Genomic DNA, 13950 nt, shown 5'->3' on the forward strand with positions numbered 1-13950 from the left:
AAAAACAATATTTTTAACTTTCTGCTATAAAACATATCCAATAAAAATGTGTAAAAAAATCTAATTTTTTCATAACTTTAAAACAATGTGTATTTTGCCACATATTTTTGGTAAAAGAAGTTCCAATAAGCATATAGTGATTGGTTTGCACAAAAGTTATATTGTCTATAAACTATGGGATAGATATATGTAATTTTTATTTTTATTTTTATTTTTTTTACCAGTAATGCCGGTGATCAGGGATTTTTAGTGGGACTGCGACATTGCGGCGGACAAATTGGACACTAAGTGACACTAAGTGATCCGCCGGATCAAGGTGTTAAGTGTGTTCCCTCAAACATGACAGAGATCACTGGGAGCAGTAGATCTCTGTTTACATAGGCAGTTCCCCGTTGTGCCTCTCCTTGCCGCGATTTCGGGCCGCCAGCGGACATCGAGTCCGCAGGACCCGCGGGCACGCTATCCTGCTTTAACGGACTGACGTACAGGTACGTCAGTTTATGCAGAAGAGCAATTCTGCCGACATATATTAGCATGAGCCGGTCGGCAAGTGGTTAAACATTTAAAGTATCAAAACATGTTGTGGCTGTAGTAGGAAATGATTAAAACTGATTGTTGGAGAAAAACACTTTTTACTTTTTTATATTATTATACTGCTATTATTAAAACAAATATTTGACTAAAATTTGAAAATTCAGTTTAGATTGTTTCCTTGTTCCTGTTTGTAATAGCAATTACTAGTCTTGCATATTCATGAATCAGTTAGTGAGTTACAGTTAGTGAAATTTTCTCAAAGCACTATTTTGAGTTGCACCAATTTCCTCCTGTTCCATTTGGCATATTTTGGAAGTCTTGCTAAGTTCCCTGGAGTACAGCCTACAAGTGGTTAACCTTACGATGACAGTCCTATTCTATAAAGTGCTGCAGAATTCAACTCATCAATGTAAGTAGTTTAGCAGATTGGATATACTGTGGACAAATTAGCCAAATAAGTATATCAATAAAGCTATTTTTTGTATAATTACAGGTAGATTTCTTGGGATTGGTCACTGTCAGCTAACATAATCCCCCACTACACCCCCTTTTTTTTTTTTTTTTTTTAGGAAACTCATGATAAGATCAATACAGTGCCTTGAAAAAGTATTCATACCCCTTGAAATTTTCCACATTTTGTCATTTTGTGATGTTACAACCAAAAACGTAAATGTATTTTATTGGGATTTTATGTGATAGACCAACACAAAGTGCCACAAAACTGTGAAGTGGAAGGAAAATAATAAATAGTTTTCAACATTTTTTACAAATAAATATGTAAAAAGTGTGGCGTGCATTTGTATTCAGCCCCCTTTACTCTGATACCTCTAACTAAAATCTAGTGGAACCAACTGCCTTCAGAAGCCACCTAAATAGTCCACCTGTGTGTAATTTAAACTCAGTATAAATACAGCTGTTCTGTGAAGCTCTCAGGCTGGGTTCACACTAGTGCGACAAACTCTCCGACATTGTGAGCTCATGTCGCACGACGTGTGAAAATCAATGTTTCCCTATGGGAGCCGTCCTAACTGGTCCGACACAAGTCGGTCCGACTTTAAAAATGCTCTCTGTACTACTTTGGTCCGACTTTGATCCTACTTCAGCCCATTGACTATCATTGAAGTCGGTTCAGAGTCGGATCGCCGTCTCGCATGATCCGACTTTGGCATGCAACTTGTGCTCAGATGATCTTGAGGGGGAACTCCACACCAAATTTTAAATAAAAAACCGGCATGGGTTCCCCCTCCAAGAGCATACCAGGCCCTTGGGTCTGGTATGGATTTTAAAGGGCACCCCCTACGCCAAAAAAACGGCGTGGGGGTCCCCCCCAAATCCATACCAGACCTTTATCCGAGCACGCAGCCCAGCCAATCAGGAAAGGGGGTGGGGACGAGCGAGCACCCCCCCGAACCGTACCAGGCCGCATGCCCTCAACATGGGGGGTGGGTGCTTTGGGGCAGGGGGGTGCCCCCCACCCCAAAGCACCTTGTCCTCATGTTGATGAGGACAAGGGCCTCTTCCCAACAACCCTGGCCGTTGGTTGTCGGGGTCTGCGGGCAGTGGGCTTATCGGAATCCGGGAGCCCCCTTTAAAAAGGGGGGCCCCCAGATCCCGGCCCCCCGCCCTATCTGAATGAGTATGGGGTACTTCGTACTCCTACCCATTCGCCTAGGAAAAAAGTGTCAATAAAAAAACACACTAGACAGGTTTTTTAAATAATTTATTAGGCAGCTCTCGGGTCTTCTTCCGACTTCGGGGGTCTCTTCCTTCTTCTCCGCGGTCACTTCCTTCTTCTCCGCCCTCTCCGGTTCTTCTCCGGCTCTCCGGTATCTTCTGCCAGGCTCCTCCGCTATCTTCTGCTCTTTTGCCCGCTCTTTTGCTAGCGGTGGCCCAGTCTTCTCTGCCGTCTTCTTCCCTCTTCTCTTCTTCCGATATTGACACAACGCTCTCTCCCACTGTAATGCAGTGTGCGCGGTCCGCAACGACTTATATAGGGATGGGGCGTGGTCACTGGGTGATGTCACTCGGTGACCCTGCCCCTTTTTACATCACAGTCCTGGGGCATGATGGGACTGTGACGTAATAAGGGGCAGGGTCACCGGGTGACATCACCCAGTGACCATGCCCCATCCCTATATAAGTGGTTGCGGACCACGCACATGGCATTACACAGGGAGAGAGCGTTGTGTCAACATTGGAAGAAGAGAAGAGGGAAGAAGACAGCGGAGAAGACCGGGCCACCGCTGGCAAAAGAGCATAAGATAGCGGAGGAGCCCGGCAGAAGATACCGGAGAGCGGGAAAAGAACCGGAGAGCCCAGAGAAGAGGCCGGAGAGCACGGAGAAGAAGGAAGAGACTGCGGAAAAGAAGGAAGAGACCCCCAAAGTCAGAAGAAGACCCCAGGAGCTGCCTAATAAATTATTTTAAAAACCTGTCTAGTGTGCTTTTTTATTGACACTTTTTTTCCTAGGTGAATGGGTAGGGGTACAATGTACCCCATACTCATTCACATAGGGTGGGGGGCCAGGATCTAGGGGCCCCCCTTATTAAAGGGGGCTCCCAGATTCCGATAAGCCCCCCGCCCGCAGACCCCGACAACCAATGGCCAGGGTTGTCGGGAAGAGGCCCTTGTCCTCATCAACATGGGGACAAGGTGCTTTGGGGTGGGGGGCCACAGGGCATCCCCCTGCCCCAAAACACCCACCCTCCCATGTTGAGGGCATGCGGCCTGGTACGGTTCAGGAGAGGGGGGCGCTCGTTCGTCCCCACACCCTTTCCTGACCGGCCGGACTGTGTGCTCGGATAAGGGTCTGGTATAGATTTGGGGGGAACCCGATGCTGTTTTTTCTGGCGTAGGGGGTTCCCCTTTAATTCCATACCAGACCTAAGGGCCTGGTATGCTCCTGGAGGGGGAACCCATGCCAGTTTTTTATTTAAAATTTGGCGTGGAGTTCCCCCTCAAGATTCACTCCAAACACAGTGCCTGGTATTGGCGGGGATCCAAGTCGGATCCCCGTTCATTGAAAGTCGGACGTATGCTTCTAGTCGCAGGGCAAAGTCGGATCCAAAGTAGGACGGCTGTCGTGTCACAACAGTGTGAACCCGGCCTCAGAGGTTGTTTGAGAGCATTAGTGAACAAACAATGGAGCAGCAGAGATCCACAGCTCAGGTGGGAGAATCTGTCCACAGGTCACCTATTAGTCGTGCACTCAACAAATCTGACCTTTATGGAAGAGTGGCAAGATGAAAGCCATTGTTGAAAGAAAGCTATTAGAAGTTCTGTTTGCAGTTTGCGAGAAGCCATGTGGGGGACACAGCAAACATATGGAAGAAGGTGCTCTGGTCAGATGAGACCAAAATTTTACTTTTTGGCCTAAAAGCAAAATGCTTTGTGCGGTGGAAAAATAACACCTCACATCACCCTGAAAACACCATCCCCATGAAACATGGTGGTGAAAGCATCATGTGGTGCTTTTCTTCAGCAGGGATGGGTAAGCTTGCCCGAGTTGATGGTAAGATGATACAGGGCAATCTTATAATAAAACCTGTTAGTTGAGTTTGCAAAAGACTTGAGACTAGGGTGGAGCTAAAGTGGAATGGTTTATATCAAAGCATAGTGATGTGTTAGAATGGCCCAGTCAAAGTCCAGACCTAAATCAATTGAGACTCTGTTACAAAACTTGACGCTCTCCATCCAAGCTGACAGAGTTTGAGCTATTTTGCAAAGAAGAATGGGCAAAAAATTCACTCTCTAGATGTGCAAAGCTGGTAGAGACATACCCAAAAATACTTGCAGCTGTAATTTCAATGAAAGGTGGTTCTACAAAGTATTGGCTCATGGGGATGAATACAAATGCATGCCACACTTTTCACATATTTATTTGAGAGATCTTGAAGACCACATATCATTTTCCCCCCACTTCAAAAATATGTGGCACTTTGTGTTGGTCTATCACAAATAGTCCCAATAAAATACATTTAAGTTTTTGGTTGTAACATGACAAAATGTGAAACATTTTAAGGGATGTGAGTACTTTTTCAAGGCACTGTAGGCATTTATAGTTGACTCCTCCTAAGGGAAACAGTTGCTGCCTGGCTGTCATGAACACCTTCTGGTTTCAATGCTTTTTGAGTCACTGAACCAGAACAAGTATGTAGCCATAGAGGAATGATTTCACTTTCTGCATACTTTCTGTGGGCCCTTTTCTCAAAAACTGATAAGGGTCCATGCACACTGGGCTTAAAAAATCATCAGTTCCAGTTGGCAGAAACAAATGCTCATATAAAGATTTTTAGGAGAGTTTAGGAGCATTTAGTATTTTTTCTGCCAGTAAACGCCTCTCAAAAATGTAAACGAGAAGGTTTTTTTTTTTCCTGCCTTTAAATACTGAGCTTAAAATATGCCTCTAAATGTCCTAATGTGCATCAACACATAGGATAATATTGAGCTGCTTCTACAGGCAAAACAGAAAACTCCTGTAGAGCCTGCATTTTTTTAAGCCAGTGTGCATGGACCCTAAGGCCTCATGTACACTACAGCTCCTAAACTTGAGTTTAGGAGCTTTTGGCGTTCTTTTGGTAAAGCTCTTAAATTCAACTCCATAAAAGCCTATGTGTCAATGTACACGTAGGCTTTTAGGATCGTTTAGAAGCTGCTGCGGTTAGGTGAGGTTCAACCTCCCTCTCCTTAACGTGGAAGAATCATGTTCAGGATAGGAAAGTTTTGACCCCAAAACGCTGCAAAATCGCAGTAAGATCATGGCGCGATTATGCTGCGTTTTACCTTTTTCCACAGCCGGTGGTCAAAGTATTTTAGGGGAACGAGCCCTAATCAGATGGGAAACCAGTGTTTTTAGAAGGAGTTAGCAATGGCACCTTCTTATTTCTTTCAATCCATAAGAAAGGAGATGGGAGCTGTGATGTGATGATCCATACTTATTGATGATCTCTTGGTTGGATTACCCTCTCTATTGCCTAAATTCATCCTAGTTGCTGTAAGTGCAATATATTAGCTTCAATAAACTTTTTTGTAATCGTATTATGCAATGAGACTTCCCTATGTTTAAACCCCACACATACAGAGTGGAGAGCATCAAGCCATGTCCAGGCTGGAGTGTGCAGGGCTGGAAAGCTAATTAGGAGGCTGCTGAAGTGATCCATCGAGGAGGTCGAGTTACATACAGGAGGAATCCACTTATCTGTTCACCTCATGTGATAAATGATCTCTTATAACTTGGAGATCATTGGAATCTGGTAAGCGGCACATTTAATTATATTTGGAAAAAACAGATTGAAAATATTCTTTCACTGGAAGTGGTTCACTTGATTTTATAGAAAGATTTGAACATGGATTGAAATGAAAACACCAGGACACTTTATATGTATATTTTTTTTATTAAAAAAATATAATTTTATGTTTTTTTTTATGAACATGAGCCAGCGCATATCTTTTATACAGTATCTCACAAAAGTGAGTACACCCCTCACATTTTTGTAAATATTTTATTATATCTTTTCATGTGACAACACTGAAGAAATGACACTTTGCTACACTGTAAAGTAGTGAGTGTACAGCTTGTATAACAGTGTAAATTTGCTGTACCCTCAAAATAACTTAACACACACCCATTAATGTCTAAACCGCTGGCAACAAAAGTGAGTACACCCCTAAGTGAAAATGTCCAAATTGGGCCCAATTAGCCATTTTCCCTCCCCGGTATCATGTGACTTGTTAGTGTTACAAGGTATTAGGTGTAAATGGGGAGCAGGTGTGTTAAATTTGGTGTTTTTGCTCTCAATCTCTCATACTGGTCAATGGAAGTTCAATATGGCACCACATGGCAAAAATCTCTCTGAGGATCTAGAAAAAGGATATAGAATTGTAGTTCTACATAAAGATGGCCTAGGCCATAAGAAAATTGCCAAGACCCTAAAACTGAGCTGCAGCACGGTAGCCAAGACCATACAGTGGTTTAACAGGACAGGTTCCACTCGGAACAGGCCTCGCCATGGTCGACGAAAGAAGTTGAGTGCACTTGCTCAGCGTCATATCCAGAGGTTGTCTTTGGGAAATAGACGTATGAGTGCTGCCAGCATTGCTGCAGAGGTTGAAGGGGTGGGGGGTCAGCCTGTCAGTGCTCAAACCATACGCCACACACTGCATCAAATTGGTCTGCATGGCTGTCGTCCCAGAAGTAAGCCTCTTCTAAAGATAATGCACAAGAAAGCCCGCAAACAGTTTGCTGAAGACAATCCGACTAAGGACATGGATTACTGAAACCATGTCCTGTGGTCTGATGAGACCAAGATAAACCTATTTGGTTCAGATGGTGTCAAGCGTGTGTGGCGGCAACCAGGTGAGTAGTACATAGATAAGTGTGTCTTGCCTACAGTCAAACATGGTGGTGGGAGTGTCATGGTCTGGGGCTGCATAAGTGCTGCCGCCACTGGGGAGCTACAGTTCATTGAGGGAACCATGAATGCCAACATGTACTGTGACATACTGAAGCAGAACATGATCCCCTCCCTTTGGAGACTGGGTCGTAGGGCAGTATTCCAACATGATAATGACCCCAAACACACCTCCATGATGACCACTGCCTTGCTGAAGAAGCTGAGGGTAAAGGTCATGGACTAGCCAAGCATGTCTCCAGAACTAATCCCTATAGAGCATCTGTGGGGTATCCTCAAACAGAAGGTGGAGGAGCACAAGGTCTCTAACATGAACCAGCTCCGTGATGCCGTCATGGAGGAGTAGAAGAGGACTCCAGTGGCAACCTGTGAAGCTCTGGTGAACTCCATGCCCAAGAGGGTTAAGGCAGTGCTGGAAAATAATGGTGGCCACACAAAATATTGACACTTTGGGCCCAATTTGGATTTTTTCATTTAGGGGGTACTCACTTTTGTTGCCAGCAGTTTAGACATTAATGGCTGTGTAACAAATAGAGATAGAGAAGAAAAGCAGGACTTTGAGTGAGGCAGGTTGGTGGAAGTGTCAACTGGGTAGTATATGCTGAAGTAAGGTATCTGGGGTAGGTCCTATACATAGTTATGTCCACAAAGAGTAAACAAGTAGTAATAGTATAAAAGTTTAATTACATAGGTTCTGGACCAAATACAGTCATTAATAAAAACATCATAAGCAGCATTTCGGCATGTTATAGACAATATATTGAAAGGCATAACACAGACACTGGTTGTATAGTTACAGGAAAGAATACATTATATACTAGATGGGTATGTGCATCAATAGTTATTAACTCAACGCGTTTCTTGGCTTATAACCAATCATCAGGAGTCCGATGCAATGTCAGCTGCATTAAAACAATGGAACATGTATTAATGTGTGAACAGATATATAGGAGAAAGATGCAAAAGAATTCAAATCTGCATTCCTACTCACGAACAGTGTCTTGATCTGTGATAACCTGAATCCTAGAGTGCAGCATTGGTCTGGGTCTCCACTATGGTGTCACCCATTATATTTCACGTTTGGTCCCATGTTTACACACCTATTCTATTTTCTTCACAGCCATCTCAGGGCATGTTGGCCTGGTTGTTTGTCCCTGCCTGGCGGCCCCTATGGCTACCTTGATCACTTTGGTGGCTGTTGCCGATGGTTTCCTGGGGCGAGCTTTCTGCCTCAACCCCGGGGGAGACTTTGGAGACCCAGACCAATGCTGCACTCTAGGATTCAGGTTATCACAGATCAAGACACTGTTCGTGAGTAGGAATGCAGATTTGAATTCTTTTGCATCTTTCTCCTATATATCTGTTCACACATTAATACATGTTCCATTGTTTTAATGAAGCTGACATTGCATCGGACTCCTGATGATTGGTTATAAGCCAAGAAACGCGTTGAGTTAATAACTATTGATGCACATACCCATCTAGTATATAATGTATTCTTTCCTGTAACTATACAACCAGTGTCTGTGTTATGCCTTTCAATATATTGTCTATAACATGCCGAAATGCTGCTTATGATGTTTTTATTAATGACTGTATTTGGTCCAGAACCTATGTAATTAAACTTTTATACTATTACTACTTGTTTACTCTTTGTGGACATAACTATGTATAGGACCTACCCCAGATACCTTACTTCAGCATATACTACCCAGTTGACACTTCCACCAACCTGCCTCACTCAAAGTCCTGCTTTTCTTCTCTATCTCTATTTGTTACCCAATTGGGATGGAGGCATGTTGGTGCATTCCTTTACAATTCTGTGGACAGGTCACACCCCCATTTTTTGACATTAATGGCTGTGTGTTGAGTTATTTTGAGGGGACAGCAAATTTACACTGTTATACAAGCTGTACACTCACTACTTTACATTGTAGCAAAGTGTAATTTCTTCAGTGTTGTCACATGAAAAGATATAATAAAATTTTAACAAAAATGTGAGGGGTGTGCTCACTTTTGTGAGATACTGTATTTTGAGCACCGTATCTTCACCTCCTCATATTCAAGGAGTAGTAAAAGTGCAGCAGTCTTACCTATATTTAGAGCAAGGTTTTTCAATACTATTTTTACCTTCTTTTTTCTCTCAGTACAGTTTTTAATGTAGCAAAAATAGTTTGTTTTATACAGTATTTTACTAGTGTTTTTATGCTATTGGCCTATTTTTTTTTTTAAATAAATATACTTACTTTTATACTTACTTTTTATTATATTATGTACTACTGTGGAGTCCCCAGTTTTAACAAGAAGAGAATTATCCGTTTTGTCTCCAAATCCCCACAACTTCTCACACTGATCTCGATTCTGTTAGATCAGTAAAAATAACTTTTTACTGTTTGTAAAAAAAACTTAAAACAGGGTCACTGCTGAGCATGAGCCTAGAGATAAAAGTAAGTAAAAAATCAATGTTAGACAATTATGTGCAGAATGGGGGTTTTTAAATGAATAATATATATAGTACATAGGAGACAATTACACACTGTAATTTGCCTTTTAATGAATATTATAAAATATTAATTTTAACATCTAAGTAGAGTGAACAAGTGTGTTTTATTGATTTCTCTTTTTGTTATATATCTTAACCAGTCAGTGGGAAGGCTACCAATGAAAAAAATTATATAGAGGCGGTGGGTAACAGTCATTAGCAAGGGAATGGGCATGTGAGGACATCGAGTAAAAAAGCAGCAAATTAAAGTGCTTAATGGCAAGAGTCACAAAGATGAAGAATGCTGGGCAGCCAGGAAGACATAAAACATTGGCTGATGTAAGTGATTCAGATTAGCTCGGGCACAAAGGATCAAGTCTAGAATAATGGGGAGCTGAGGGCATAGATCATTTGTGGATAATTAATGCTAAGTAACATAGGAAATACAAAGAAATGTTATGAGCAACTTGCAATGTAAGAATAATGTTTATATGTTCAAGCGCAATGGCCATATACATGACCACTGTTGAAGCAAGAGATGTCTATGTTAGGTCTTGTTCACATATGCAGCTTTTAAACACTACGTTATGTACACATTGGGCCTTGTTAAATAGGAAATAGAGAAATAGAACATTTTAACATTAACCAATAGACGATTCCTGTGGAAAACTGAATAGAATGTCTCAAATGTTTGTTGCTGTGGTTAGCTTTTAAGGACATCTTAGTAAACGTAGCTGGTACCTTTATTCTTTACCATGCTTAATATGGAAGAGTTCTATATGACCATGTAGATTTTTTGTCAGTGTTTATTTAATTTCAGTTTGATATTAGGTGCAACACTGTCATTGTTTTTACATTGTCTCAGTAATTTTGGATATACTTAACAGATCATAATTTGACAAGAAGGAACCTAAACAGGGACTGTTCTAGTGATGGAGTGAAAATGTATCCTATAGCTGCAGATAAAAAAATCATAACACGTCTGTGGTAAGTAAGGATGTCTACCAACTATTCTGGCACTGGAAAACTTCAGGATCTAGTAGCCAGTCTTGAGTTTGCAGTTTAGTGACCCTGATCTCCCCGTCTTTCACTGTTGCCTTAGAAAGCCTTAATTATTGTTGTATATTTGGGTCCCGCCTTTAATGATACTGCCTGCCTCTTTACCTCTGGTCCTTGCTGCTTCATTCATGATCCTGTTTTACCCCCACCCATAGTCTCGTCTCTTTTCCAACTCCTCTGTAGTATTGCAAAGTTATTGTCTGCATTTGCATCCCCACCTCTGTATTACACCAGTTTGTTACTTTTATTCTACTTGATAATCCTTTGTGCTACCAATTATGTTTCTTCTGCCAAATCTGATAATTCCATGTCTGTCCATTTTTGCCAGCCAGTCACTCCCAAAGTTTCAGAGTGCCCTGCTTCAAGACTTAACTCAGACAAAAGTGTCAGGTTATGATTAGGTACTCCATTGTCCTGCACTCTGAAAAGAGTAATGTATCACTTTTGACAGCCTTAACTGCCATCTGCTTGTTCCCTCCATTCCCTTCATCTCCTTTGTGTTTTTTTAGTTCTACTTGTTAGCCTTTTCCCTTGGTTTGGTCACCCAGTTTTAACTTTGTCTGACTACTGTACCTCTTTCAACTTTTGACCCTTGCCTTACCCTCTCATGGAGCCTTTAGTTATCATATATGATCCCGCCATAAGTTTCCCTGGACCCCACATTAGAATCACTCACCTACCTCTAGATGTATCCAGCAGTTCCCCACTGGTCATTACAGCTTTTGTCACTTGATAACATTGACCTGTGTGATTGTTGGACTTGAATTTGAAAAAAAATCATTCACGTTTCTTAATTCGGAAACAACAGAACACTATCATAATATATTTGCCACTTTCTCAGACTTAGTCATTAAAGTGCTAAGAATGCACAGGTGAGTAGAGTTTATTTGCCTGATTCATTAAAGGTTCACACTTAATTGGTTTGTTTCTACACAGAAATGTTTTTTCTATTAAACCTGGTTCACTAAGGTTTTTGGCTCTAGAGCCATATGGCACTTGTGAACATGTGCCATGTGTGTTATGTGGATTATTCATGAATGAGTTTCAGGTGTTAAAATGAGTGTTTAAGGGAAAAATTGGAACAACACAGTTTCACGAAATATATTTATTATTATACAGGATTTATATTGTGCCAACAGTTTACCTAGCGCATTACAATATAAAAGGGAGACAATATAGTTACAATACAATAAAATACAAGAGGATTAAGAGGACCCTGCTCAGAAGAGCTTACAATCCAATAGGGTGGGGAAGGTGGTGCAAAAGGTTGTAACTGTGGGGAATGATGGAAGTGCTAAAAGATTAGTTGGAGGCGTGATAGGCCTCCCTGCAGGGATAAGTTTTCAGGGATTGCCTGAAGACAGCTATAGTAGGAAATAGTTGGACAGGTTGAGGTAGAGAGTTCCAGAGAAAGGGAAAGGCTCTGGAGAAATCCTGGAGAGGAACACGGGAGGAGGAGAAAAGGGAGCTTGAGAGTAGGAGGTCTAGAGGAGCGGAGAGGACGGTTTGGGTGATATTTGGAGACAAGATTGGTGATGTAGCTCGGGGCAGAGTTGTTAATGGCTTTGTATGTTGTGGTTAGTATTTTGAATTGAATTCGCTGGGCAATCGGGAACCAGTGTAGGGATTGGTGGAGAGGGGTGGCAGACACTGAGCTGTTGGTAAGGTGGATAAGTCTGGCAGCAGAATTCATGATAGACTGAAGGTCTAGAGGGGATAGCCTATGGAGAGGTAGGCCAATGAGAAGAGAGTTGCAATAGTCAAGGCAAAGATTACAAGAGAGTGTATGAGGAGCTTGGTGGTTTCATTTGTTAAAAAGGGGCGTATTTTCGAGATGTTACATAGTTACATAGTAACATAGTTAGTAAGGTTGAATAAAGACTCCAGTCCATCCAGTTCAACCTGAATGGACTGGTGTCTTTGATGTTACAGAGGTGAAGTCTACAAGCTTTTGACAAAGATTGGATTTGGGGCTGAAAGAACAGGTCAGAGTCTAGGATTACACCTAGTACCCTGGCATGAGGGGAGGGATTGATGGTTGCATTATTGATTTTGATGGAAAAGTCATGGAGGGGGCACAGGCGGGGGGAGGGGGGATATTATCAGCTCGGTTTTAGAAAGATTTAGTTTAAGGAAGTGGTGCAACATCAATGCTGATATGTCAGTTAGTAAGTTAGTAATGAGAGAGGAGACTGAAGGAGTGAAGTGAGGAGTAGACAGATAGAGTTGGGTGTCATCGATGGTATTGGAAGCCATGGGCAGTTATCAAGTGACCAAGGGAGGAGGTGTAGATAGAAAAGAGAAGGGGTCCAACAACAGAGCCTTGGGGGACATCCACAGAAAGGGGCAATGGAGAGGAGGAGACAGAGTTGTAGGTAACACTGAAGGAGAGCTGTGATAGATAGGAGGAGAACCAGGATAGAGCAGAATCTTGGAGGACAAGGGAACGAAGTTTATTGAGAAGGGGCGAGTGGTCAACAGCATTGAAGGCCACAGAGAGGTCAAGCAGTAGGAGTATGAAGTAGTGACCATTGGTTTTAGCAGTTAGTAAATCGTTAGTGAGTTTTAGTAAGGCAGCTTCTGTGGAGTGCTGCGAGCGAAAGCCAGACTGTAAGGGGTCAAGAAAGTTATTTTCACTAAGGAAGGAGCTAAAACGGTTATAGACTAAGCGTTCTAGAAGATTAGAGGTGAATGGGAGCCAGGGCCATCTTTAAAGCAGGGCAAAAGGGGCAGCTGCCCTGGGCCCTGTCATTGTTGTGGGGCCCAAAACAGCTACCTCATACTTACCAGCTATCCTGGTTTAAATTCCCTTGTCCCTTGAAATTTTAGTCCCATGCTGTGTCCCGATATCTCAGTGGGAAGTGCTGCTACTAATGCTGCCAGATCTGCCCTATTGTTGTGTACAGATGACTCAACTGCAGACCCTGTGTTTACATGTAAATAACCTGCATTGATATATACGGCAGACTGGCAGCATTCATATGTAAATAGAGTCAGCATCCATATGTATATCATGCCCCACTGAGTTCATATCCACCATCACCTATACTGAATGCTGCCCACTGGGGAGATAAAGGGGCATGCTTGAAAGTCCTGCCAGCAACTGTGGTCATTCAGGCTAACATCAGCCTGTTAGGGTAGTGTGGGGTGTGCAGAGGTAGGCAGAGAAGGAATTACAGTTTGGGGTGCACACGTGAGCAAGGAGGGGATGTATAGAGGTAAGGAAGGTAGGAGCAAAGATGAGCAGAGGAGGCAGGTAGAGTTAAAGGGGTGGAGGGTTGGAGTGGATGTAGGTCGCATGTAGGGCAGCCCGATTATTTCAATGGGCTGCTCTATGCGCTAGAAATGCGGAAGAAAGTTCCTACCGCTTTTTCAAAATCACACGGTTGCACAGCACATGTCAGCAAATGTGTGAGGGCGTCATTAACAATTAATGGCACTACTGTGTATCTTCTAAAGGGCAGC

The sequence above is a fragment of the Aquarana catesbeiana genome, linkage group LG07, assembly GCF_042186555.1.
Source record: "Aquarana catesbeiana isolate 2022-GZ linkage group LG07, ASM4218655v1, whole genome shotgun sequence".
Lineage (NCBI taxonomy): Eukaryota > Metazoa > Chordata > Amphibia > Anura > Ranidae > Aquarana > Aquarana catesbeiana.